This window comes from Lycorma delicatula, chromosome 1 (genome assembly GCF_047948215.1).
Source record: "Lycorma delicatula isolate Av1 chromosome 1, ASM4794821v1, whole genome shotgun sequence".
Lineage (NCBI taxonomy): Eukaryota > Metazoa > Arthropoda > Insecta > Hemiptera > Fulgoridae > Lycorma > Lycorma delicatula.
The window spans coordinates 11,254,615-11,279,798 of NC_134455.1; positions in this window are offsets into that span (position 1 = coordinate 11,254,615).

Here is a 25,184-nt window from a genome sequence, read left to right on the forward strand (position 1 = left end):
ACTAAAACTCCTATCTCACTGCTCCTTACTGCTGAGGTTGATCCTAATTTCTAGCATTGCACAAACTCAGCGGGTGCCTTGCTCCCATGTAGAGAATTCCGCAGGATCCGGTTAATGCTGTGCCCCACGGAGGTCCCACGGTCGTCCGGGACTTGGTCCTTTGTTATTGCCGTGCCTCTAACCGTCACCCCAACGTGAGGTTGGGCTCCGGTCTAGACATGGATTTTGTTTTCCCCGAGCACGAGCGGTCCCTAGTCATTCATCTAAAGCGGCCCACCTCGGCGGTCCGCAATATCCTGATCAGGGCTGCCTTCGAAAGTCCCTACCTAACAGTTCCTATTCGCCGGCCCATTTTCTGATTTCCCTTTCTTCAGTACCGATAATTTTAGTTACCATGTTTACCACTAATTCCCAATTACGGCTTCCTGTCATCATGAATCATCCCGACTCTTCCGGAGTTAGCCTAGTCATACACAGATTTTGTCTGACTGTCCGATCTATTACAAGAGCAAATCGTAGTTCAACAGAATAATTCCTCGCAATATCTGCATGTTGGGGATTCACGATTGCCAAACCGGTTTAGGTAGGCCTCGAAGCCTCGGGGGTAAGCCTTGCTCCCGTGCCCCCTCAACAGCTGGGAGAGATAGTAGCCTACTTCACCAAATCCCCTCTGCACCAATACGCCAACATCCTGTATAATTCACCTTGTCTAACTGCCTGTTCTTGAGACTTCCCACGAAGTTTGCCAATCGGCAAATAAAAGTCTTCTAGCCTCGTTCTTAGGCATTCCATTATAAATCCTCAGCAGCATTTGTTCCCGGAGTTTAAAAGGAGGTATGCTTGATATAACCTCTATTACATTTCTTGAAACTATTTTGTAAGATGATACTATACTTATAGCCGCTCTTCGTTGTAACCCCGAGACACTGGCCTCGTTTCTCTTTATTTCAAAGGCCTCTGCCCACGCTGGCACCGCATAATATATGATGGATCGCATAGATATGATATATCGTGACTTCCACTTGATCGCTGATTTTGTTTAAATGTACATTAAACTTTCTGTTGGTCTCTAACCACACGCCCAGGTATTTTACACACCTGGACGTAGGGATATTTTTATCACCTATACGGATTCTGATCTCCCTGATTCGTCTTCTTCCAGTGAAAGTGATTGCAGTTGTCTTGTTAGGCAACTGCAATCAGACACAAGCCTCTACCCTTCATCCAACCCTGTATTTGGTCAATCGCCGCAGCAGCCAATTCCGCAACAACATGTTCTGTTTTACCGGCGACAAGGAGGGCCAGATTATCGCATAAGCTACTTATTCGACGTTGCCTTCAAATTCTAGCCTCAGGACACTGGCGAATGCTAGGTTCTAAAGGATTGGTACTAGAACCGAACCCTGCGGAACCCCTTCGAATATGTCTATCTCGATATCTCCATTCTCGGTTCGGAATGACTATCTGCATAGGAGGACGACCGTATAGTGGCCATCCACCAGACGGCCACTAGCGTTCCTGACATCTAAGAGGACGATAAGTGAGATCCTCTTTCGACGCCAGGAACCACCGGCCCTATCTCCGGCCCAGTCGAGGACATGTCTCAGGGCGTCGACACTGGACCTCACCCTCACGAATCCATAAACCATATTGTTTGGGGAAGAGTCCACCCTTCATTTCTACTTTTGCCCACAGTCTGTCTACAAGCAATCTGTCAAATAGCTTTCTTACCATATTAAGGAGACAGACAGGCCGGTAAGCGACTATGTCCTACTGAAGTTCACTCTTTTTAGGGATGAGAACAACTATCTTTGAATCCTTCCAGCAATTTGGGAATCTTGAGTCCTTCAGAGCTTGATTAAATGCATCCAGTCCTAGCCATGGATGCCTTTTTTTCTTTTTCTTTTTCTTATTTAGCCTCCGGTAACTACCGTTTAGATAATTCTTCAGAGGATGAATGAGGATGATATGTATGAGCGTAAATGAAGTCTAGTCTTGTACATTCTCAGTTCGACCATTTCTGAGAAGTGTGGTAATTGAAACCCAACCACCAAAGAACACCAGTATCCACGATCTAGTATTCAAATCCGTGTAAAAATAACTGGCTTTACTAGGACTTGAACGCTGTAACTCTCGACTTCCAAATCAGCTGATTTGGGAAGACGCGTTAACCACTAGACTAACCCGGTGGGTTAGCCATGGATGCCTAGCCACAGCGTTCTTACTACAGCACCAGGAATCTTAACCGGGCTTGGGCTTTTATCGAGATGCAGCCTAGTAACAGCAGCCATAATTTCGTCAATCGAAAACCTTGTAATCTTTTACCTGAATCTCATGCCAATCAATTTCAGATACCGGGAATAATTCTGTAACTGTTTGTAGCGCATCCTCGCTGGAGTAGAGGGGGGACGAACCTATCCATTACTATTTTATGCGCAACGTGGTCCGTCAACACAACCGCTACAATTTCACTACCTCTTATAACACCGGTCTGTGTATATTGACGTTCAAGATAGCCGCATCGGCGTTCCGGTCTACTTCCCATGTGTAAGTTGCCACCCTCCTCATGTTTGGCTCAGCGATGGTAAGGAAATTAGTTTCCTTATCTAGAAACAATTTCCAGATGAGGTCGTGCGCCACTGTGGTTCGGTTGACATTGAACTGCGTGATCTTCATAGTCCAGGCTGTTCACAGGACCCACTATCTCTCCGATGGCTAACTATACCGCACTTTATACACTTTGCGGACTCAGTGCAAGTCCTCTTTTTGTGTCAAGACAAAGGGTAGTTGACATTAATGGACGGAAGGTTAATATTCAACATTTTTATTCATTGTAATAATCAGGAAAAGGTCCAAAGTTCAGATAATATTTCCATAAAATAGTTTACAAAATCCTGTTTTATGGATTGGAAACATGGAAGCTTAGGGCTTCCAAAAAAGGATGATAAAAATTATTGGCTATAAAGATGAATGCTCTAGGAGAAACTGTACTTTCTACTTTTTGCTTTCTACTTTTTTTTTGGATGCAATACATGAAAGAATAGGAAGAAAATAAAATAATAAATGCAATGATTGGATGATCTAGAGATGAGGTGGTATTAATGGTATCGACACCATGGAAAATGAATGGATATTTTCCGAGATGACTTAGAAAGGTACTTGAGTAGACCCCACAAAAAAGAAGAAAACCCATACGCCTAGGTAGTGGGTGTAGAGTGAAGAAGATTACGGTAAGAAAAATGCGGAAGACGATTTTTATAGCCGTAAAAACCTGAAGAATTTTCAGTTTTACATTTTTTTTTTCTCAATATATCTTACTAAATCTAACAAGCAAGTTTTCTATTACCAGAAACCGGTGTGATAATTAAAGAGTTAAAATTTACTTTTTACAATGAAAATGTATATTTACGTAATTTATTACAGTTTTAATTACTTGTAGGGGAATGTAAGAGGTCTATACAAAAACAAAAAAATCTCTTCGGCACGCCGGAAGGCGAAGGTAGATTTCACTGGTGCTATGTAGGGAATAAAAAAGATTCCAACAAAAAGTTAAGAAAAACTTAAAATTTTTTCAATACGACAATGACTGCATGTGAAAAAATGTTTCACTTGTTAAGCATATGAAAAGTCCCATATTCTCACAATTCCAGCAATATTTTGGTCATCCCTTGCCGTAAGGGTTGGTCATATCAAAAATTGTTTCAGTCAAACGTTTTAGGTAATTTTTAGAGGACTAACGACCACTTTAAACCGATTTGATTCTGTTCCTAGTAAGGGAGATTTGATTTGTTTGTTTTCAAATACCCGTTTTTTCCACCCCCTGGGCCAATGGTTGGTGATGTAAAAAGACTTTACCTAGGTAACTTTTAGGCCCTTTTCCAAAGAATTGTAGAAACTTTAAAAAAGTTGGATATTTTACTTAATAAGAAAGTTATAGCGAAATCTTTTTGTTATTTTTCGAAATAGCATCTCCATTTCCAATTTCCACCTCCATGGTCCGATTTTGCCCATTAACGAACTCGACCAAGATTTTGAGTCGTTATATTTAATGTATCAATTTGAAAATGATTGGGGCGAAATTACGGCAGTTAAGTGTCCACAAGAAAGTGAAATATATATATATATATATGTATATTAACTTTTGAACTGACGGTGGTTTTGGGGTCTGGGAGATGTGAAACGCGAAGATACGTCGAAATTTCTGAAAGTTGAATCATGGTACCCAATACAATAGGTAGCTTTCATACGAAATCTATCTAATAATCTCATTGGTAAGAATTAGATTTTCAAGAAAAAGAAACCAAAAGAAATCAATTCTCGAACTGAATCGATAAGTTACGCTTAATCAATTGACCTTTGTATGTATAAAGAAACTTTTCCTGACTGACTGATTCATCAACGCCCAGAAAAAAGCTAGTGAAGAAAAATTGATGAAAATTTGTCTACATATTCTTCTTATGGTATAAGTGCACATTAAGAAATAAGTTTTTAAAATTTCGAATTTAACGAGTTAAAATGAAATAATAGTAAAAATTAATATGTTTTTTATTTCTCAGTAACAAATGATCATACTTGATTTTTGTTGAGTTTAATATTTAATGTAAATATCTTAATAAACAGTTTCTACTTTGAAAGGGGTATAGAAAGGTAAAAAAAAATTGAATAATGATTATAAATTTTCACCATTTCCCGCTATAATAAACGGATATTTACTAGACTGTGACTAGCAAACACTCTTCGTATAAATGTCTAATACCCATTTTCGGTCTTTTTGAATTTGATTTTTTTTACAGGTGCGATGGTATACGGATTGACGGCTCAACTAACACAATAACCGTTAATGTATGTGTCACACGACTCGCTGTACATGCCTTCGGTTAATTTACTATAAAATAAAAATAATTACAAGTTAAAAAAAAAGAGAAACGAAGTACGACCCCTTCTTAGTGGCCTTATTTTGCAGACTAACCCTAAGAATGGGGTAAAAAATATTTTTACCCGTGCTTTGTACGGATAACCAGTTACAACTAATATTTTTAAGATGAAGGCCGATTGTTTTGAACCCACATTCTTAGATCACTGAACGTTTCAGGTAATGTACTGACCAGACTGCAACTCTGAAGAAATTACAATATGCTTAGTTTTTTTATAAATTAAACTGGCTTTATTTTATATTTATCACTATTATCCTCATAAGCATGAGTTTAATGAACACAGCGGGGTCCAAGGGGCAGAGGCCTAACCTGCCAGTTTACATATTACATAACTAGAAGAAAATAATGAATCTTACTAGATAATATTCAACTTCTTTCGATATCACAGTAAGTTGTTTGCAAAAATATTTCAGTTATTGTACTTACGTTTTAATTCTGTCAATCTTTCCATCATTAAACAAAAAGAAGATAACTTTATTAGCATAAAAGAATTATTGTAACAATGACTATCTTTCAAAATTAGATTTGTCTTTTGTATCTTATGGTGCCCGTTGAAATACCTATTTTACGATATAAAGTTAAAATTTAACGGTCGTTATTACACATATAGAGATACCTATTTCTAAAGCCAGTGCACAGTTTTAATTTCTGTCCAAAATTTTATTAACATGTTTAGTATATGGAGTACATGTTTAGATTATGGAGGTAGAAGAATTTTGTTATTTGGGAAGTAGAATTACTAAAGATGGACGAAGCAGGAGCGATATAAAATGCCGAATAGCACAAGCTAAACGAGCCTTCAGTAAGAAATATAAGTTGTTTACATCAAAAATTAATTTAAATGTCAGGAAAAGATTTTTGAAAGTGTATGTTTGGAGTGCCGCTTTATATGGAAGTGAAACTTGGACAATCGGAGTATCTGAGAAGAAAAGGTTAGAAGCTTTTGAAATGTGGTGCTATAGAAGAATGTTAAAAATCAGATGGGTGGATAAAGTGACAAATGAGGAGGTATTGCGGCAAATAGATGAAGAAAGAAGCATTTGGAAAAATATAGTTAAAAGAAGAGACAGACTTATAGGCCACATACTAAGGCATCCTGGAATAGTCGCTTTAATTTTGGAAGGACAGGTAGAAGGGAAAAATTGTGTAGGCAGGCCACGTTTGGAATATGTAAAACAAATTGTTAGGGATGTAGGATGTAGAGGGTATACTGAAATGAAACGACTAGCACTAGATAGGGAATCTTGGAGAGCTGCATCAAACCAGTCAAATGACTGAAGACAAAAAAAAAAAAAAGTTTAGTATAATTCAATACATCTGTTTGATCGTATTGCATCATATTAACCAGCTTTAATATAAATAATAATAAAAACTCTAACGGACTGTCATTCCCAAAAATGATTGATCATCGGTAATCATTTTATTAACGTACATACACAGACTAAATAAGAGGAAATAACGTATACACGAGGTATAACTACTTTTACATGGGATAGAATTAATTGAAACTGTTGCGTGCAGTGATTGTAACATTCACCAATGTTGATGTAAACGTTGCCACTTGACGCAAACTGTTTTAATTGTTCGGGTTGAACCTTAGCAATTTAATAGTCACTGATAAAATGTGCTGTTCAGAATGATATTTTTTTAACAAACAGTCAGTCGAACAACTGGTTACAAACATAACAACGAAATAAACTTCTGAACCGCTGCTATAATTTAATCGTAATTAAATCTTTTTAAATATAAATGTTACCAATTGTTTTCCACTTATAATTATTAAAAATAACTTAAAAAAGCTTAGAATAATCTAACAACTTATTTGTTAATAAAAACTTTTTTTTTTTTTTTTGTCTTCAGTCATTTGACTGGTTTGATGCAGCTCTCCAAGATTCCCTATCTAGTGCTAGTCGTTTCATTTCAGTATACCCTCTACATCCTACATCCCCAACAATTTGTTTTACATACTCCAAACGTGGCCTGCCTACACAATTTTTCCCTTCTACCTGTCCTTCCAATATTAAAGCGACTATTCCAGGATGCCTTAGTATGTGGCCTATAAGTCTGTCTCTTCTTTTAACTATATTTTTCCAAATGCTACTTTTTCATCTATTTGCCACAATACCTCTTCATTTGTCACTTTATCCACCCATCTGATTTTTAACATTCTCCTATACCACCGCATTTCAAAAGCTTCTAATCTTTTCTTCTCAGATACTCCGATCGTCCAAGTTTCACTTCCATATAAAGCGACACTCCAAACATACACTTTCAAAAATCTTTTCCTGACATTTAAATTCATTTTTGATGTAAACAAATTATATTTCTTACTGAAGGCTCGTTTCGCTTGTGCTATTCGGCATTTTATATCGCTCCTGCTTCGTCCATCTTTAGTAATTATACTTCCCAAATAACAAAATTCTTCTACCTCCATAACATTTTCTCCTCCTATTTTCACATTCAGTGGTCCATCTTTGTTATTTCTACTAAATTTCATTACTTTTGTTTTGTTCTTGTTTATTTTCATGCGATAGTTTTTGCGTAGGACTTCATCTATGCCGTTCATTGTTTCTTCTAAATCCTTTTTACTCTCGGTTAGAATTACTATATCATCTGCAAATCGTAGCATCTTTATCTTTTCACCTTGTACTGTTACTCCGAATCTAAATTGAAAAATAAAAACTTAAAGAGTAGAAATAATTGCCCTATAAAAAATAGGTTTTCTTCAAATATTGGTTTAATTATCACAAAAACTGGTCCACGACTAATTTCCAATCCCTTCTATCCATTTGTATTAAATTATTTAATTTTATCTCCGTAGTTCAATTGTTTTATTATTTTTATTAAACAAAAATCTTTTGATATTTCTTTTCATTTCTTTCTTTAATTGTTATTAAATAATACGTTTTATATGCTATTTGACAATGATAGTACTCGTCTACGAATGAGATTAATCACATATTAGTTGAAGGGCGATCAAAATATTAATCATATTAACCTCTATTGAACGGATTCATAAGATGATTGTAAAAATAAAAATGTACTTCAAGACTACAGTAGATTTTATTTTATTAGAATTATGATCGTGTTTCATATAACATCCGTCTTGACAACAATCCTGTGACATCTTTTTAATCTGGTAAATTCTCCTTTTTCTGTCTAGTAGACTTGAAAGCAGCAGAAGAGGTTGAAACTGAATACTTGACAGGAGCAGCCAATTGAGTCAACCAAATAACTCTCTTCGAAAATGGTAAGCGAACAGAACCTTTGATTGCAACATCCTTGTCTTCTCAGTCCCTTCGTAGCGCAGTTCAGGACACAAATGGATTCCAGTTCAGGAGTAATTGCATTTTTTAATAGAGATGTATTTCTTCTATTTCGCAAATAAGACAGATAAAATATATTTTGATTATTCTTATTTTTTTCAAATTGAAATTGGTTTTAAAACATTGTACAGCGTCGCACAGGGATTGGATTTTGACGTGCTTGCGACTGGTGATGTAGGAATGGAGCTGACCGTATCTGCCTCCCAAGGTAAAGAAAGTTCTAGGTACTAGAAAGTTCTAGTTTATTTGAATATAACAAAAAGGGAAAAATTAAGTCTTAGACCGGCTTCCTCCCTTATATATTTAAACGATAGTCATTAATTAACGCAGTTGTCGAGGCAAGTTTCAGAGTTGCTATAAAAGCCGGTTCCTCGTTGAAGGGAAGAGATTTGATAATGTGGTTTTTGCAACATAAACTGTATAAAATTCTTAAGCTTCCCCGAAGGACATTCGTTCTGTAATTCTTCCAAAAAAATCATTGTTCCACCGATCAGATGTTCGATATGTGCTGAAATAATAATTATTTATTAAAGTTTACGTTTTTGTTTCAACAAAATATATCATTTAGAAATTCTTTTTTTTAATCCCGACCAAGAATCGTCTCTTTGTTAATGTTAACATTTATATTGATTGCTGTGTGATATCTCTAAACAGCTCATCGGTTTTATCAAACAACTATTAATTTTGAAAACATAATTCATATACTGGTATGTAAAAAGTTTCGTCAAGTACGATGTAATATCGAAAAATTGAATCATGGCGAAGGGCTATCGAGCGTAGGTAAATAAAGGTTGTTTTTTTAGTAACTATCAGAGATAATAATATATCTCTGATACTATTCAAAATATTACGATTACAGAATTACTTTTCCTTCATAACTCGGTTATAACTTAGAAAAACTAATTAAAACATTTCTATCGATAAATGATTTGTTTTTTACGTGAAACCCGTGAAAGATTTTAGGTTTGTTAATTTTTTTCTATAGAAAAGGAACTGTTGGAAAATATAAATGAATGAATGATCCACCTACATATTTAACAAATAATACAGTAATATGATGGACTGAATGTTTCATCTTTTAAATAGTTATATTTCTTGCTAACGAAAACGTTGTAAATTTTGAATTCAAATAATTTAATTAGATCATCTTCTAATACCTCAGCCTCAAAATCGACATTACCCTGTAAACATTCCGTAAAATGCCTTTTACCTAAGACTAATTATATCAAGAGAAAGTAATTTTTGTTTTTTAATACAAGAAAAATTGTTTTACAAAGTAATTATAATTATTATTACAAAGAAATTCAAATGTATCATCCTATTACTTTATAATTATGTAAGGCAAATATTTGTAAATTCTTTTTTCAGAGTTAATGATAAACTTTATCGTTTCTTCAAAGTACGGAAACTTTCTAATTGGTTATTGCTGTTCAATTTTATAACCTTGGATTTGTTAAAAAGTTGATTTTTATCTGTCATTTAATTGGTTGAATCTTTTTCATTCCTTTGTATTTACTGTAAACATTTTAATGACATAACTTATTTTATATGATATATTATTTTTCTGTATCTGAATCTTAATTTTCCATTACGGCTTTCGATACATCATTAAAATACAAAATTTACAAAAAGTACTTTGATACATTAGACTCGCTGACCTTTTGCATTATTGGTCTTTTATCATATAAACCTCGAAGTCTCAACAAGGTATTTTTTAAAAATATTTTCTAATAATTCTAAACCTACTAATACACCTTTTTATAGAAGAAATAACGTCTTTTATTCTAATCTGCTTCTGGGTTTTTCTCTAAATCATCTGATTTTCGTTTTTTTGCAGTCTGAATAACAAAGGAAAATGTTTAACTAATATCATTATATTTCCCTGATAAAATGGAATTATCACATTTGTAATTCAATTTATATTCTAGGCTCATTTGTTTTCAAATTGCAATCCTTATTCCTTCGACTAATCAGTGTTAAAATAATTCACTTTAAATTACTTGGATTGTAAATGTCAATAATACGAGTAAATAATTATTGTTTCAAAAATATTTCCTATTACTGTTTGAAGTAGGAAACCTATTCAAATAGTCAGTTTTGAGCATTATTCATAAGATGCTCGAAACTTGTAGAAGTAGTTATTTATATCCAAAAAAATTAACAATGAAATTGTAAACCATACGGTAGGAGTCTCGCACATATCTTGAGAGGCCGGCCTCCGTGGCGCAAGTGGTAGCGTCTCGGCCTTTCAACCGGAGGTCGAGGGTTTGAATCCCGGTCAGGCATGACATTTTCACACACGCTACAAATCATTCATCTCATCTTCTGAAGTAATACCTAACGGTGGTCCAAGAGGTTAAAAAAAAAAAAAGAAAGAAAAAGAATATATCCTGAGGGAGTAAAGTGACATGTGGAAGTCGGACGTGTTTCTGCCGGCTTGTTACTAATGATCTGTTATACGTTTTTCCTGTTTTTAGTTAGTGCTCTGTTACTGTTATTTCGTTTGTTTTGTTGAAGTTTTCGTTGTTTTTAGTACACCAATCTTAATTTAAGTTTATTCTCGCTCGAGAATAAACTTAAATTCAAAAACTTTCGGTGGGTTTATATTCATTTCACATGAGAACATGTGTATTTTATATATCGTCTGTAACAGCTGCTCGGTGTTATTTAGGTTTTCAACTTAATTTTGTTCCTGTGTCGGTTAACTTTTGTATTGCCAACAGAAGTTTTGCTATTGACAAAACTTTTCATGCGATGACTGCAATAGATTTTCGATGTGGCGAAATATATGGTCCAGCCTCTGCGAGTGACGGTGAACCTGTGAGGAGAGGTGATTCTCGCAGGCTGTCGACTAAAGGCAGCGGAAAGGAAGACACCCGCCTAGTGACGTTCAGGTCGCCCCCCCCGCAGTAAGTTCATAGCCCTGTTGGGCTTTAACGGGAGTCGTCTATCGCCCTCTGACATTTTACACCTCACAGTAATAAGCCTGGCCTCGTTGGGATACCACCGATGTAAATGCCTCGGTAGACATTTGCATCGGTGATTTATTAACTCAATTTTTGCCTTCGCTGTAGGCGTCGTCCGGACATCTTGAATGTCCTACATCGTATCCCTCTGAACTAGCTAATCGAGTTCGCGGAAGCACAAAACCCGCGCCTACTTCTACTTATATTTCGTCTGTAACAGCTGCTCGGAGTATTTTACATTGAATGTCTCGTAATTCAACGCAAATATAAACACGACATAGCACCAAAAATGTTGATCGCAACAACGAAATTTAGTCCTAAATTCTCTTACTGAACTCAACTTAAGTTCTTACACCAAACTTAGGTTAAATTATGGACTCCAGTCTGGTCTACAAGTGAGAGTCAGACAGACCTTCTACTCCCACTGAGCTCCATCGCAGAGTTTTTACCTCATAAACCATCGTCGAGATGCCGCTACACCTCACGGCTGCATGGGACCTATGCCCTCGGCAGTGCAGTCGCCGTTCCGCCGACAGCTTATACAATTTAAGTAATATGCTTAATGAAGGAAAGTTGGTCCCAGGCAGTGTTCTGAAATATGCTTCGGAAACTGAGATTCTACTTGGAGGTGCAAAAGAAGGTGCCAGTGTTGGTGAAAGTTTTTTGATCATCATAAATTCGGACATGGAAGATGTCCAAGTTACTAAAGGTATTCTAGATGGAGTTTTGAATATAGAGGGTTTAGTCAAAATACCAAACCCTGTGGGCATAACATTGAGAAGGACAGGCACAAGGTTAAGCGGCTATTAAAATACTTGGTCAGGAAAGATGGCAAGGGAAGACGCTCCATATAGCCAAGGAGGAGAGGATCACATGGATACAAGAAAAGGCTGAAGCGACTACAAGAAAGATAATTATAAACAAAGAAGGATTATCTTAAGCTCAATTCTTAAGGAAGTCAAGGCCGGAGCTGGAGAAAAAATCTCAGGAACCATCATCTCAACGAGACGAGGCATTGGAGAGGGCCTCAAACTGAGAATAAAAGATGAGGCTGGTGAGGCGAAGGCCTTATTAGATCGCATTCAGAAGACCCTCCAGGGGGCAAACATAACCTCTGGTGGTAAGCTAGATAGGCTGCAGTGCATATAAGAATTTTGGACTACGAAGCCAGTAAAGATGAAGTGCTGAGAGCGCTCAGGGAGGTCCTCCCACCGGAGGAATAGGCAGAGATTACGATTACCTCTCTCAGACCGATCTTTGGTCACCATACCTAGGAGAGCAGCTAACCACTTGGTGGGAAGAAGAATCCTCATAGGATGGCAGTCTTGTGGGGTGCTACTAAGAGAGGAAGATCCAGATGTTTCCGGTGTTGGGGAGCGGGACACCGGGCTTCGACTTACACCGATCCCGGCAGGTCAAACTTGTGCTTTCCGTGTTGCAGGCCTGGACACAGGAGAGAGCATACTGTGCATTATGTAGTGTTGAGGGCCACCGAGTCAGGAGTTGTCCGACCACAAAATTAAATATATCCTGTTTCATACTAACAGGTCCAGGGACGCCATGGTTATCTGTTAGGCGACAGGCCAGAGAGAAGCGGTGGATGTTATCCTCGTCTTGGAACCCAATGTGGCAGTGGTCAAGGGACTACGTTGGTTAGTGGATCAGGCTTCAGGAGCTGCGATCGGTTTCCCGATAATAGACACCATGTTGAAAAGCCTGTATAACTTTGAAGCAGTCGCAGGATTCGTGTCAGGGGTCCTGCAAATCAAAGTCCGGGAAGAGAGGAACTGATGGGTGCTTCCAGGTGGATATCCTAGTGAGTACCACAATACAAAGTCCTTTTTGAGAAAAAGTGACATATTCGAGTCATGCGGTTCATCAAATGGAAGTAAAAAACGTCGTCTAACAAAATTTGAGGTATTTTTGAAGGCATTCTTTACTACAAATCTAATTGAACGGAAATATAATGTTTTCAAGCTTATTTTTTAGTTCTTTTTCCCCATTTTAATTTCACTTTTAGGTTGGGTCACTGTACAGTTCGTTGACTTTGTCGTGCCGTCCATTTTTGCGGACTCTTACCGGCAAAGTTCTAACGAACTTATTGATTCAGTATTTGAGTAATGATGGAAATGATAAATTGTTCAGTTCACACGTTAAAATTTTGGTAACACTAAAAGATCCTTTCCTAATGACTTACGATCGGTAATTTTCACTCACAAACTCGTAGAAATTTATAATAAAACTCTAAATGAATTGATACAACTTAATACATCTGCCCATATATAACAAAGAAAACTTACGGTGTAATGGTTATCACATGATTTAGAATTACCCATGAATAAAATAGTAAAATATTTTTTTGTAAAAAAATTAATATTAAATGCTTTTTTAGTTTACTAATGTTAGAAATAGACGACAAACTAATACTATTACCATGAACAACCTCCATTACCACACTGAGATAGTTAGCACATTAGTTGTTTAGAAAGTGGGTTGCCCGATCAAGATAGTTTGGATAATTCATGTGTTCAGGGAATACTTAATTTTGCTATGTTTGGTTTTAAAAGGTGGAATTTTTTAAAATTAGATAAAGGATTTCTATTTCTGTAATAAAAATTTGCAATATAATTTTGTAGTTAATATGTTATGATCCTAAATTCTATTTTTTTCCCTAAAGTTAGGTTTAAATGTAAATTGGAGATTAAAATTCCAATGATCCAAAAGTAAAAGACCGTTTACTTTCAACATTAATATCTATGTCAAAAATCTCACTGATTTCGATGAAATCCAGAAAATATGAAATAATCAAAAACGTTTTCAAAAAACTTTACGTTTTGAATCGTTCAGTTTTTTTTTAAGTCAGTAAAATATTAGAACAAAAAAATTGAAAAAATAACTACAAATTTTCAGTTACTTTTTATAGTAATTTAGAAGAATTGAACTTTATTTAAAATACATAAAATAGTCTAAAAAAATTGGCGAACAATTTTATCTTCCTGAAAACTGTTCTAGAATTAAAAAAAATAATTCATAATTTATTTTTGTAATGATGAAAATGAAAATCGTAGATCTGTAGAGGCTCTAAATGATATCTACATAATAGTTTTTTCAACAATATTAAGTAAATAAATAAAACAATACAATTTCTGAAAATTAATTATGAATGTATTGTATTAACAATAAAAATCATGCTAATAGAAACATAATTTTTACGTTATAAGGAGACAAAATACTGTCTTTTCGTTTAAATTTGTTTCTATTTTTTTTTGTCTTCAGTCATTTGACTGGTTTGATGCAGCTCTCCAAGATTCCCTATCTAGTGCTAGTCGTTTCATTTCAGTATACCCTCTACATCCTACATCCCTAACAATTTGTTTTACATATTCCAAACGTGGCCTGCCTACACAATTTTTTCCTTCTACCTGTCCTTCCAATATTAAAGCGACTATTCCAGGATGCCTTAGTATGTGGCCTATAAGTCTGTCTCTTCTTTTAAATATATTTTTCCAAACGCTTCTATTTGCCGCAATACCTCTTCATTTGTCACTTTATCCACCCATCTGATTTTTAACATTCTCCTATAGCACCACATTTCAAAAGCTTCTAATCCTTTCTTCTCAGATACTCCGATCGTCCAAGTTTTACTTCCATATAAAGCGACACCCCAAACATATACTTTCAAAAATCTTTTCCTGACATTTAAATTATTTTTTGCTGTAAACAAATTATATTTCTTACTGAAGGCTCGTTTCGCTTGTGCTATTCGGCATTTTACATCGCTCCTGCTTCGTCCATTCTTTAGTAATTCTACTTCCCAAATAACAAAATTCTTCCACTTCCATAATCTTTTCTCCTCCTATCTTCACATTCAGTGGTCCATCTTTGTTATTTCTACTACATTTCATTACTTTTGTTTTGTTCTTCTTTATTTTCATGCGATAGTTCTTGTGTAGGACTTCATCTATGCCGTTCATTGTTTCTTCTAAATCCTTTTTATTCTCGGCTAGAATTACTATATCATCAGCAAATCGTAGCATCTTTATCTTTTCACCTTGTACTGTTACTCAGAATCTAAATTGTTCTTTAACGTCATTAACTGCTAGTTCCATGTAAAGATTAAAAAGTAACGGAGATAGGGGACATCCTTGTCGGACTCCCTTTCTTATTACGGCTTCTTTCTTATATTCTTCAATTGTTACTGTTGCTGTTTGGTTCCTGTACATGTTAGCAATTGTTCTTCTATCTCTGTATTTGAACCCTAATTTTTTTAAAATGCTGACCATTTTATTCCAGTCTCCGTTATCGAATGCCTTTTCTAGGTCTATAAACGCCAAGTATGTTGGTTTGTTTTTCTTTAATCTTCCTTCTACTATTAATCTGAGGCCTAAAATTGCCTGAAATTTTTTTCATCCAAATACAATTTAATACGATTTAATTACATTTTTGAATGAATAATCTAAATGGATAAATAACAAATAAAGGAATAAAAAACATAAGAATTTGAAAATTACTTTATTTAAAATTTATAATTTTTCCATTTCCTCAATCCTGTATAGATAAGCATCACACTTTTTAAAAAGATTAATTTGTAAACTAGAAAATTTCCATTAAATTTTCAATTCATGGATTGCAGACTCATTAGTATATAATTGCATACTGAAATACTATTATATTGTGTAACAATAATTCACAAATAAAGCGCATTAAATTACCAGTATTTACGTATTCACATCATAATTTATTCAAATATTCTTCCATTACTTCAACTATTAGGTTACTAATTCCTGTAAAAGATCCAACTTTGTATTTCTGAACGATGATATTAATATTTCACGATAATTATTTGAACAGAACAAATTGATCGTGCACAGTACCCACAGTTTATATTAAATTCATAGACAAATAATTGTAATGCGCACTCACTAATGCACAGATCATCTATTTAAAATCCTTTTTCATGAGCTTTACATAAATCACTATTTTATTTTAAATTATACTTATTGTTCAAATTGAAGTAAAGTTCTTACATTTTTTTTTTTTTTGTGTTTTACCTGTACTTTTCGTTGATATTTTTTCTGATATTATTTGGGTGTGGTATCGATAGATTATTTTTTTGACGGGAATACTGAATAGAAATTTGTAGTCTATGAAAAATTACAGCCTAACCTGTAACGAACTAACTTATAATGTGTTTTCTCTCCTTTGTACTGTTTATGAATTTAAAGTTACTATTTTAAAGACTGACGCTATTTTATATAACCATTAAAGCATCTCGACAGCATCACTTGCTCAGTATCGGTATGTTCTTTTTATCATATATTTTTTGGTTAATATGGTTCATACATAGTGATCCACATATTTCGATATGTTCATACGAAAATAATTATTACATTTATCTGTATGTACTGGTTGATAACGTGATCAGTTAAATTAATTTACTCCTAACGTCACAACTGTATCTGTATCATACCATTATAAAATAAAATATTTCTCTAAAAAGTATCAGTTAAGTTTAATAAACAAATCAGACTAATTATTTTCTAAAAAAAGGTGTAAATTGTTACTTTTAATGATTACTTTCGTGTTGTGGTTGTTCTCAGAATTATCACAATCTTTCGGAGATAACTGACACCATAAATATATTATATATTATTTTCCATAAAAAGAAAACTATTTGAGAATTCACGAATAGCTAAGATTATATATTCTAATATATCCAGAATATTTATGATGTAGGCGATACTTCAAGTAAGTAACAATGAAACACACGAAAAAAAGTAACCCAATATTTCATATTACTCGCTAAAAAAAGCGTTTTAAAAATCCTTCTTGAAAAATATTTGAACCCATTAAAATAAATACGCTAAATTTTTATCAATAAATTTGAAGAGGACAAATTGCTCGAAAAAAGTAAACGCTATTTAAAGCGCGATAACGGTAGTACCAAGCATACGATCTTAAATTTTAGAATTTAAGATTAAAAGAATAAAATCTTCTTTATCAGATTGTTGATCAGGCCGCTGTCATTTAAATGTAAACTGATTATAAATGAAATGGAAAAATCGTTTTGGGGTGATCGTGAGTAATATTTTATTGAAATGTTAAATTTTCTTTCGTAAATTGTTTTTATAATATTCGTAATGAATTAAGTTTCTATTCTCTCTTTCTGAAAATAGAGGCCGGAAAGATTAATAATAATAGACTATTTGAAAAGGAATGAGAACTATATCAGTATCTTAAAAAATTAGTTTGGAATGGAGCAGAATGAATGTGCAAGCAGATGTTGGTTTTCTTAATTAATTTTTGTTTTTTTTTTGTTTTAAATTGTAAAGCTTTATTTTCTCTCATTAAATTTAGTAATCTTATTTTCGATCAATTTTCTTATAATTCGTGCCAGAATTATCATCTATTCAGTATATTAACCCGAGTTTATTCAAAACATCAGTGAAAGAAGAAAGAAGAAATGTTTTATATTTTTAATACAAAACAATTTAAAATAAGATCATACTGCTTAACGTTATGATCATTTAAATTATGAGTTGTTGTTAAGTGATCCAACCAAAGTAAAATTGTTTTAATTTTAAGAAAAATCCAATTAATAACTAGGGTAAAAAATCAAATATGATCTATAATAAAGTATAATCTATCGCATAACCTATAAATTACATTATTTAAAATTATTTCCAATAAATAGAAGGAATATTAAATCCTTTCCATAACAACAGTTTTGATTAACTAAACTATACGCACACTTGAAAAAGGCTATTGTTAAAAATTATTTTTATTAACGAATATTTTATCACTGACTTCGTTCAGTCTAGGTATTTTGGGTTATCATAAATATAGATACAAAATTAATTATTTGCTTAAAAAAATGTTGTGTATATGCTAGTTTAAATATAAAATAGATATATTTTAAGAATGATGATTTGTATAAACTCACTGAATGGATAAACATAGTTGAATACTTTAGTTATAATAACAGAGGTCGGAAACAGTTTACCCACGAATGAAAGAGCGAAAATATTTTCACAGAGTGGTTTGATCAGTTTGTCAAACCATATTCAAATCATATGAAATAGATAGTGGATTAAATGTTTAATAAATTTGTAAAATTATTTTAAATGATTCTAAATTTAATAAAGTTAGAAACAATATTTAGTTGTTCTGTTGATTGATTAATTTATTACATAAAACTGAAACTCCTGGGATAAAAATACAAGTACTAATTTTTTGCTTCAGAAATATTTTTTGGATAAAATATTCAATTAGCCATGCGGTTAAATTGCATATTATTAAAATGTATATTTATTTGCTTTTAATTTATACAATCTATCGGCTTATAGAAATTGAACAGTGAACTTGGTTAGGACATATGGCTCTCTCTTACATTCAACTTTCGAAATATTTCTTTTAAAAGAGTAATACAATTTTAAAATTACCGATAAAATGTATTTGTACGTATGTGCAAAAACGTTAAGTGAAAAAATTACGTAGATACTTACAGAGAACAATCATATCATTCACACAACCCCCAATACAGAAAAGTCATTAGGAAAATCCATTTTTACCTTAACTCTAACCGATCTATCAGAAACTTCCAAAATTTATTCCGCTTCCAGAAAAAAGTTCCAGTACGTTCAGGCTGTAACAGGAAGATTTATTATAAATAGAGGACTACTGCGCCGAGAATATCAATATTGGAGCATCTTCTCCCGTCTTCAATTCACCAATGTTTAAGGTAAATTCAATTTTCACAAGTAATGTGGGAAAGTGAAAAATTTTATACAAAATCAAGAGGATATTATAACGCCTTAAGTTAAAAAAATATTTATTATATTATTTATTATTTATTATTATTAAAATATTATTTAAAAGTGTTCATTTAAAAATAAACATTTTTATATATTGGCGCTGATTCACCATCCATGCATAGACCATTAGGAAAAGTCTACGCATAGTATGTAGTTTATATCTAATGTAATAATTCTGAACTCTATGAATTCTGATCCCTGGATGGGAGTCAATATAATATCACGATAAATAAGCATACAAAAATAAGTGATTTAAGAAGATAAATGATTATAATTTCAGTTCAGTCAATTATTTAAGTATTTAATCGAGATAAATAACAAATACTTGATTAGAAACTACATAAATGCAATCAAACGAGGAGAAACTTTTGTTAATAATAGCATAATGCCCTTCGGCTATCCATTTAGCATAATTTTTGTATATAATAAAAAATAATAGAACTTATCTGTATACTTAAATAAAATAATAAGGTGTAGTATGTTTTATGGTTTAAGGTAAGGCTGTGATTTTTTATCAAGTAACTATAAAAAGCAGGCCGAGATTAATAGCCTATTAATCGCCTGGGTTAGATCAAACGGAAATAAATTACTATAAATTAAGTAATCATCAATAAAGAGTGAAATTTAAAGAGAAAAAAATTAAAAGAAACAAAATACCATTTACATAAGTAGTAAATAATGGAAAACGAAGACCAAATTCAGGCAGTCTTGGTTTGACTGGCAAAAAGAAATGGTGGTACTATGTTTCTCAAGAATTATCTGATTGTAAACGGTTAAGATAATTATTTATGTTGTTGATCTGAAACCGATCTCTTACAAATCTGGAAGAGTAGATAAAATGTTGATAGGTCTACAACTAATTGGTTTACTACGAGTATGGTTTCTTATACAATCAAATTACCTGTAAGAGTACTGGTAGTGAATTCTTTCTGAGTCGTTTATATAAAACATCTGAACCCACATTAGAATCAAAAAATTCATGATGAATTTTAAGACAGTGAGTTCATCAACGCATGAAATTGCTTTTCTGACACATCTTTCCAACGTATCACAAAGTCAAAAATAAAATTTTGTATATCAAGAGAATATCCTAAATTTGTTTGTGGATTGCAAAATTTTTGATTTAAACAAATAATACCCACTACGAATTAATTTAATATATATTGCAATTTACCAATAAAGAGGGCTTTAACGACATGCCAAGTAGCAGTAGATGAATTGTAAGCCAAAGTAAAATACGTAAATTTATTCATGTCACTTTTCAGTTGTTTTACTTTATTATACACAATGCCCCACGAAAAAATTGAGAAACTTACAGAAAATATTCTATTCGAGAAAATAATGCAAAAAATTCATATAAACATAGGTCTGGAAATGCTTTGTTTTTTAATTTAGTTTAACGAAAGATTTCCCTCGAATTTCAACTCTTCTAATAAAAAGAAGCGCTACTGAAATTTTTGGGGTCTAAATTAAAGAGTAAGGTTGTTAGTTTCTTATGTACGAGTAAATTGCGCTGGTAAGTAGGTTACAGAACTGTAACTTCAGTAGTTTTTAAGATATCCGAAGTAAGACACAAAATTCGGTGTAGACTAACAAGTTTGTCTTAGATTTGTTGTACAATAGCTTTGTTAAATGACTATTAAATGCGGAAGATTTAATAACAAAAATTTTAGAGAATTTAATTCTCTAAGACATTTTCTCTGAGAAAATGTATAATCTTCTGTAATCAGTCGTATATTCATAATTTTTCGAGTTTGTCTCATTTTACGGTAAGCTGGATCCCGTTGGTCCATGAGATATACAGTCAGTTATATGTAAACTACATCCAAATATATACATATCATATATATATATATATATATAATCCATGGTCTTATAACTCTCTTATATAAAAACGAAACAAGCTTGTAGAAATTTTCAAATGTGATTTATTCAAAATTAGTTTCATTTTGTCAATCAAATTTGCTAATAAAAGCCCATCAAAAAAATTCAAATCTGTTAAAACGTCATCATAATTTAATCTGAAATAATCTGTTCAATATTATCGACTATTGTGCCCGGGAATTTGTAAATAAAAAAAAAATACTAAATCATGTTCGTTGAAATCAGGTCAGGGATTGCCTATGACTTACAATTCTGTCTATTTCACTGACCAAAATAATATCAAGAACAGTGCTGGAATCATCAGAAAATTAGGAGAAGGTTGTCAGAGGAAAAAGATCTGGATAAGTCATATAATATAAATTACAAAACAATAAGAAATTAAAGATATATTAGACTGGTAGTCTGCCGTAAAAACGAATTTTATAGTTAACACAAATGCTAGAAGGTTTCTAGAACTCTAATCAAAGATGAAATCCCTAAGAATTAGGAATATCTAGGAAAAGATAAAAGGACAGCATATGATACTAGAATAAGACAAGTCTTTGGCTTAAGTAAATAAAAAAAGTGTATTAGTTTGTAACTTTTTAGTAATTTCTCTTTTAATGAAAACTAAACTTAATCTGTAAACTATTTAATTAGTTTGCAATAATGTAGTGTTACTAGTTTTTTTTTTTTTTTTTTTTTTTTTTTTTTGTGTAGGGCGAAAAACGTCTGTATGTTATCATCGCCCGGGTAACATGTCATAATGATAAAACAAATAAATAAAAGTAATTAAAACTAGTACGTAAAACTAAAACTTAAAATAAAAATAAAAAATAAAAGCAAAACAATTAAACAAAAAGGGTGTTAAAGGCCCATTCTCGGATAACAAGAGCACAAAAATGATACAAAAAAGTTTTAAAAAAATAAGCAACAAACATAAAACATAGAACTAGGTTAAAACTAAAATAAAGAAATTAAATAAAACTTAAAACTAATATCACTAGAATCTTAAAACTAATATCACAGACCGAGTCATTAAAACATAAAAGCTAAAATAATAAATAAAAAAAACTATATAAAAAATAAAATTTAACAGATTCGGATAGGGAGTGTAAAAGGCTCCCTCCTCGGTTAACAAAATCAAATATATTAAAAACTTTTCTAGAATAAGTTATTCTAGAACAATGTTAAATTTTTTGGGTTAACCTTACACTACGCAGAAAAAGGAACATCCGGTTTAAAACTTCATTGTCGTTGCAACAAGACACCACGGATGTTTCTGGGTAATTTAAACTTACGACGCAACGCCACATAACATATGCAGTCCACGAGTATGTGGTGCACAGTCATGCGGCAGTTGCATCGTGTGCATAGGGGTGCTTGTTCTCTTGTCATCAGGTGCCCGTGTGTGACTCTGGTGTGTCCTATCCGCAACCGACAGAGGAATACTTCCTCACGCCGAGATTTTCTACATGAGGAGTCCCATGGCAACACAGAATTTTTAATCTGCCAGAGTTTATTATCTACAGTAACCGTCCAGTCACCTTGCCACTTTGCTCTTAGTGATTTTTTTACATAATTAATAAAATCAGAAGTAGTAACTCGGGTGGTGAAAGGAGTCTGGTTACATGCTTCTTTGGCAGCGGAATCTGCATGTTCATTACCTAAAATCCCTACGTGGCTTGGGTCCCAGCAAAAACGTACTTGTGTTGCGATTATTAAACTCAGCGATTGCGTTGTAAATTTCAATGACGATAGGGTGTGTGGAATAAAAGTTTTTTAAGGCTTGGAGAGCACTACACGAGTCACTGCAAATAAGAATTTTTCTATATTTAGGGTTAATGATGTTTAGAGCCTTATTTATAGCGTATAGTTCAGCCGTAAACACACTCGTAATACCGGGTAGACCAAACATATAAGTTCTTTCATTGACAACAAATGCACAGCCAACGGTATCGTTTTGTTTCCATCCATCAGTGTATACAACCGCGTCTGGTTTCATCTTGCAGAGAACACACTGAAACATTTGCTGGAAGACAATAGGTAGTGTTGATTGTTTATTGTATGTCGTAAGGTCAAAAGTAAAATTTACTAGTTGTATAAATAGTAAATATTACAACAAAGTTTAATAAATTAACAATATTGTTTTACTTGTACGATTTTCATTTAATAAATAAATTTATTAAATGTTTAAATCGTTATTAAACATTCGGTCTTTTAACTTTTTTGTATTACTTAAAACTTGTTAAATAGACTTATATACCGTATTTTTTTTATCGAAACAAAATGAATCGACTTGAAAATTTAGTAACGTGAAATATGATTACTTTTCCAGAGATTAGTGAATAAGCTTTCAACATTTATCTTGAGAGTAAAAAAGAGAGGAAGAAAAGAAATTTTAAATTTCTACAATTCTCTTTAAAGAACGCCTTTATTTAAAGCATTCTAATCCGACTTCAATCTCTTTTTTCTCTTGTTATATCCGCAATCCCTATGATGGTTGGTCGGTAACTATTTTTCTTTTATTCTTTTTTGTTCGTCTTCTTTCAGCATTACGAATTTATTCCGTCCACGCTCTTGCGATCGTCTCTTACATTGAAAATTCTATTAGGGTGGATTTTTTTTTGATATTTATTCTGAAGTACAATATATATCGGTCTATTTTTCGTGAGTATTCTTTATACTTTATTGTGTTATCTAATCGTTCTGCTAAATACAAAATAAAAAAAAAAAAACAAAAATAAATCACCCTATAATTCTTTATCCTTCGTTCTTCCAAATTCATTACTATTTCTGTAATTGCTTGATGATTGATCCGCGTTGAGTTTTAATATATTAACTAATTTAATTCCGCTACTGATTTGAAGCTCTGTGTATAATGTATTTTTTCACAGATGTAATTTGTTGCTTTGCATTGTGTATCCCAGTGTTTCTTTGACTGTGTCACACGTAAATAATATGAGATTCAAAGGTGGAAAAGGCACAAATCAGAATTGCTTTCTCCGATAAAAATGATTTTCTTAAACAGCTAGCTCTTATGGTGAACAGAAAGAAGGTACGACTTATAAGATTGGGTATCGTCTGAATTTCTTGCCGATACAAAAAAATTATATCAGCTTATTGAAGACTGGCAGTGAGAAACCACTTCACTCCTCATTTTCTCTTTTAAGCCTTGTATAAAATGTTTGTTATGGAGGAAGGGTCTTCTGAATCATGTAAGTTCACCTGCACCCATTAAGGTTATGGCACTTGATGGAAATTCAACAAATTTTAAACGAGTAAAATTTTTTTTATAAAAATAAAAATTCTATGCGTTTAAATTCTCATTAACACATTTACAGAGTAACAGATATGTACGTGATTATAAATTTCAGCACTTTCCTGTTTCAAAATTTTCGTATCCTGACAATACCATTTCCTTGGACTTTTGTAAAAATACCCATTTGCCAAAATAAATCGTATAATTTCAGAAATCTTTCTAATAGAATATATTCAGCTATATATTTAACGTGCTTAAGTCAGATAAATCAAAACAATAAAAAGAATTTGTGTAAATACAACTCTAAGTAAAATTGCATTGAGGAGATCTTCGTATCGCAAAACGAATGTACGTAATCGTTTTTGAACTTTACATATGACTCGCTGTGTTCTGGATCGATTGACAAAGAAAAATAAGTTGCTGTTACAAAAAGATAGGTTTAAATTTGAGTTTTTAGAACTTGTAAGAATCACTATATGTTTATCATATGAAGAAAGAAGTGTTTATCTGTGGCGGATGGAAGTATCAACTCCCCTGGTAATGGAAGCTAAATTGATCAGTGGCAAGCCCAAAATAAAATCTTCTGAAAAGTTCTCCACTGAACACTGACTCTATTGATACACCTTTAATAGAGAAAATATAACTTTAGTAGACAATAATCTAAGCAAAGGAATCTTTTTGGTGAAGAAATCTATAAATGCTACATACATACTATAAAACTATACATACTTTGGTAATATCAAAGAAGCCTTGCAATAGAGTAATTCTTTCTATATAAATTAAAAAATTATCCATAAATTTTTGCTTCAAAACTTGATTTAACTTACTTTGTTTGATATAATTATAGATAGTAGCGGGTCATTTGGTCAAGTACTTTTGGAGAAAAGTTCAAGTATTTCACAAATAAAATCTTAGGGCAACAGAATAAAATTAATGTTATTTTTAAAAAAATACAGAAATGGAGTAATAATACTATTTCCTTGGACTTTTGTAAAAATATCCATTTGTCAAAATAAATC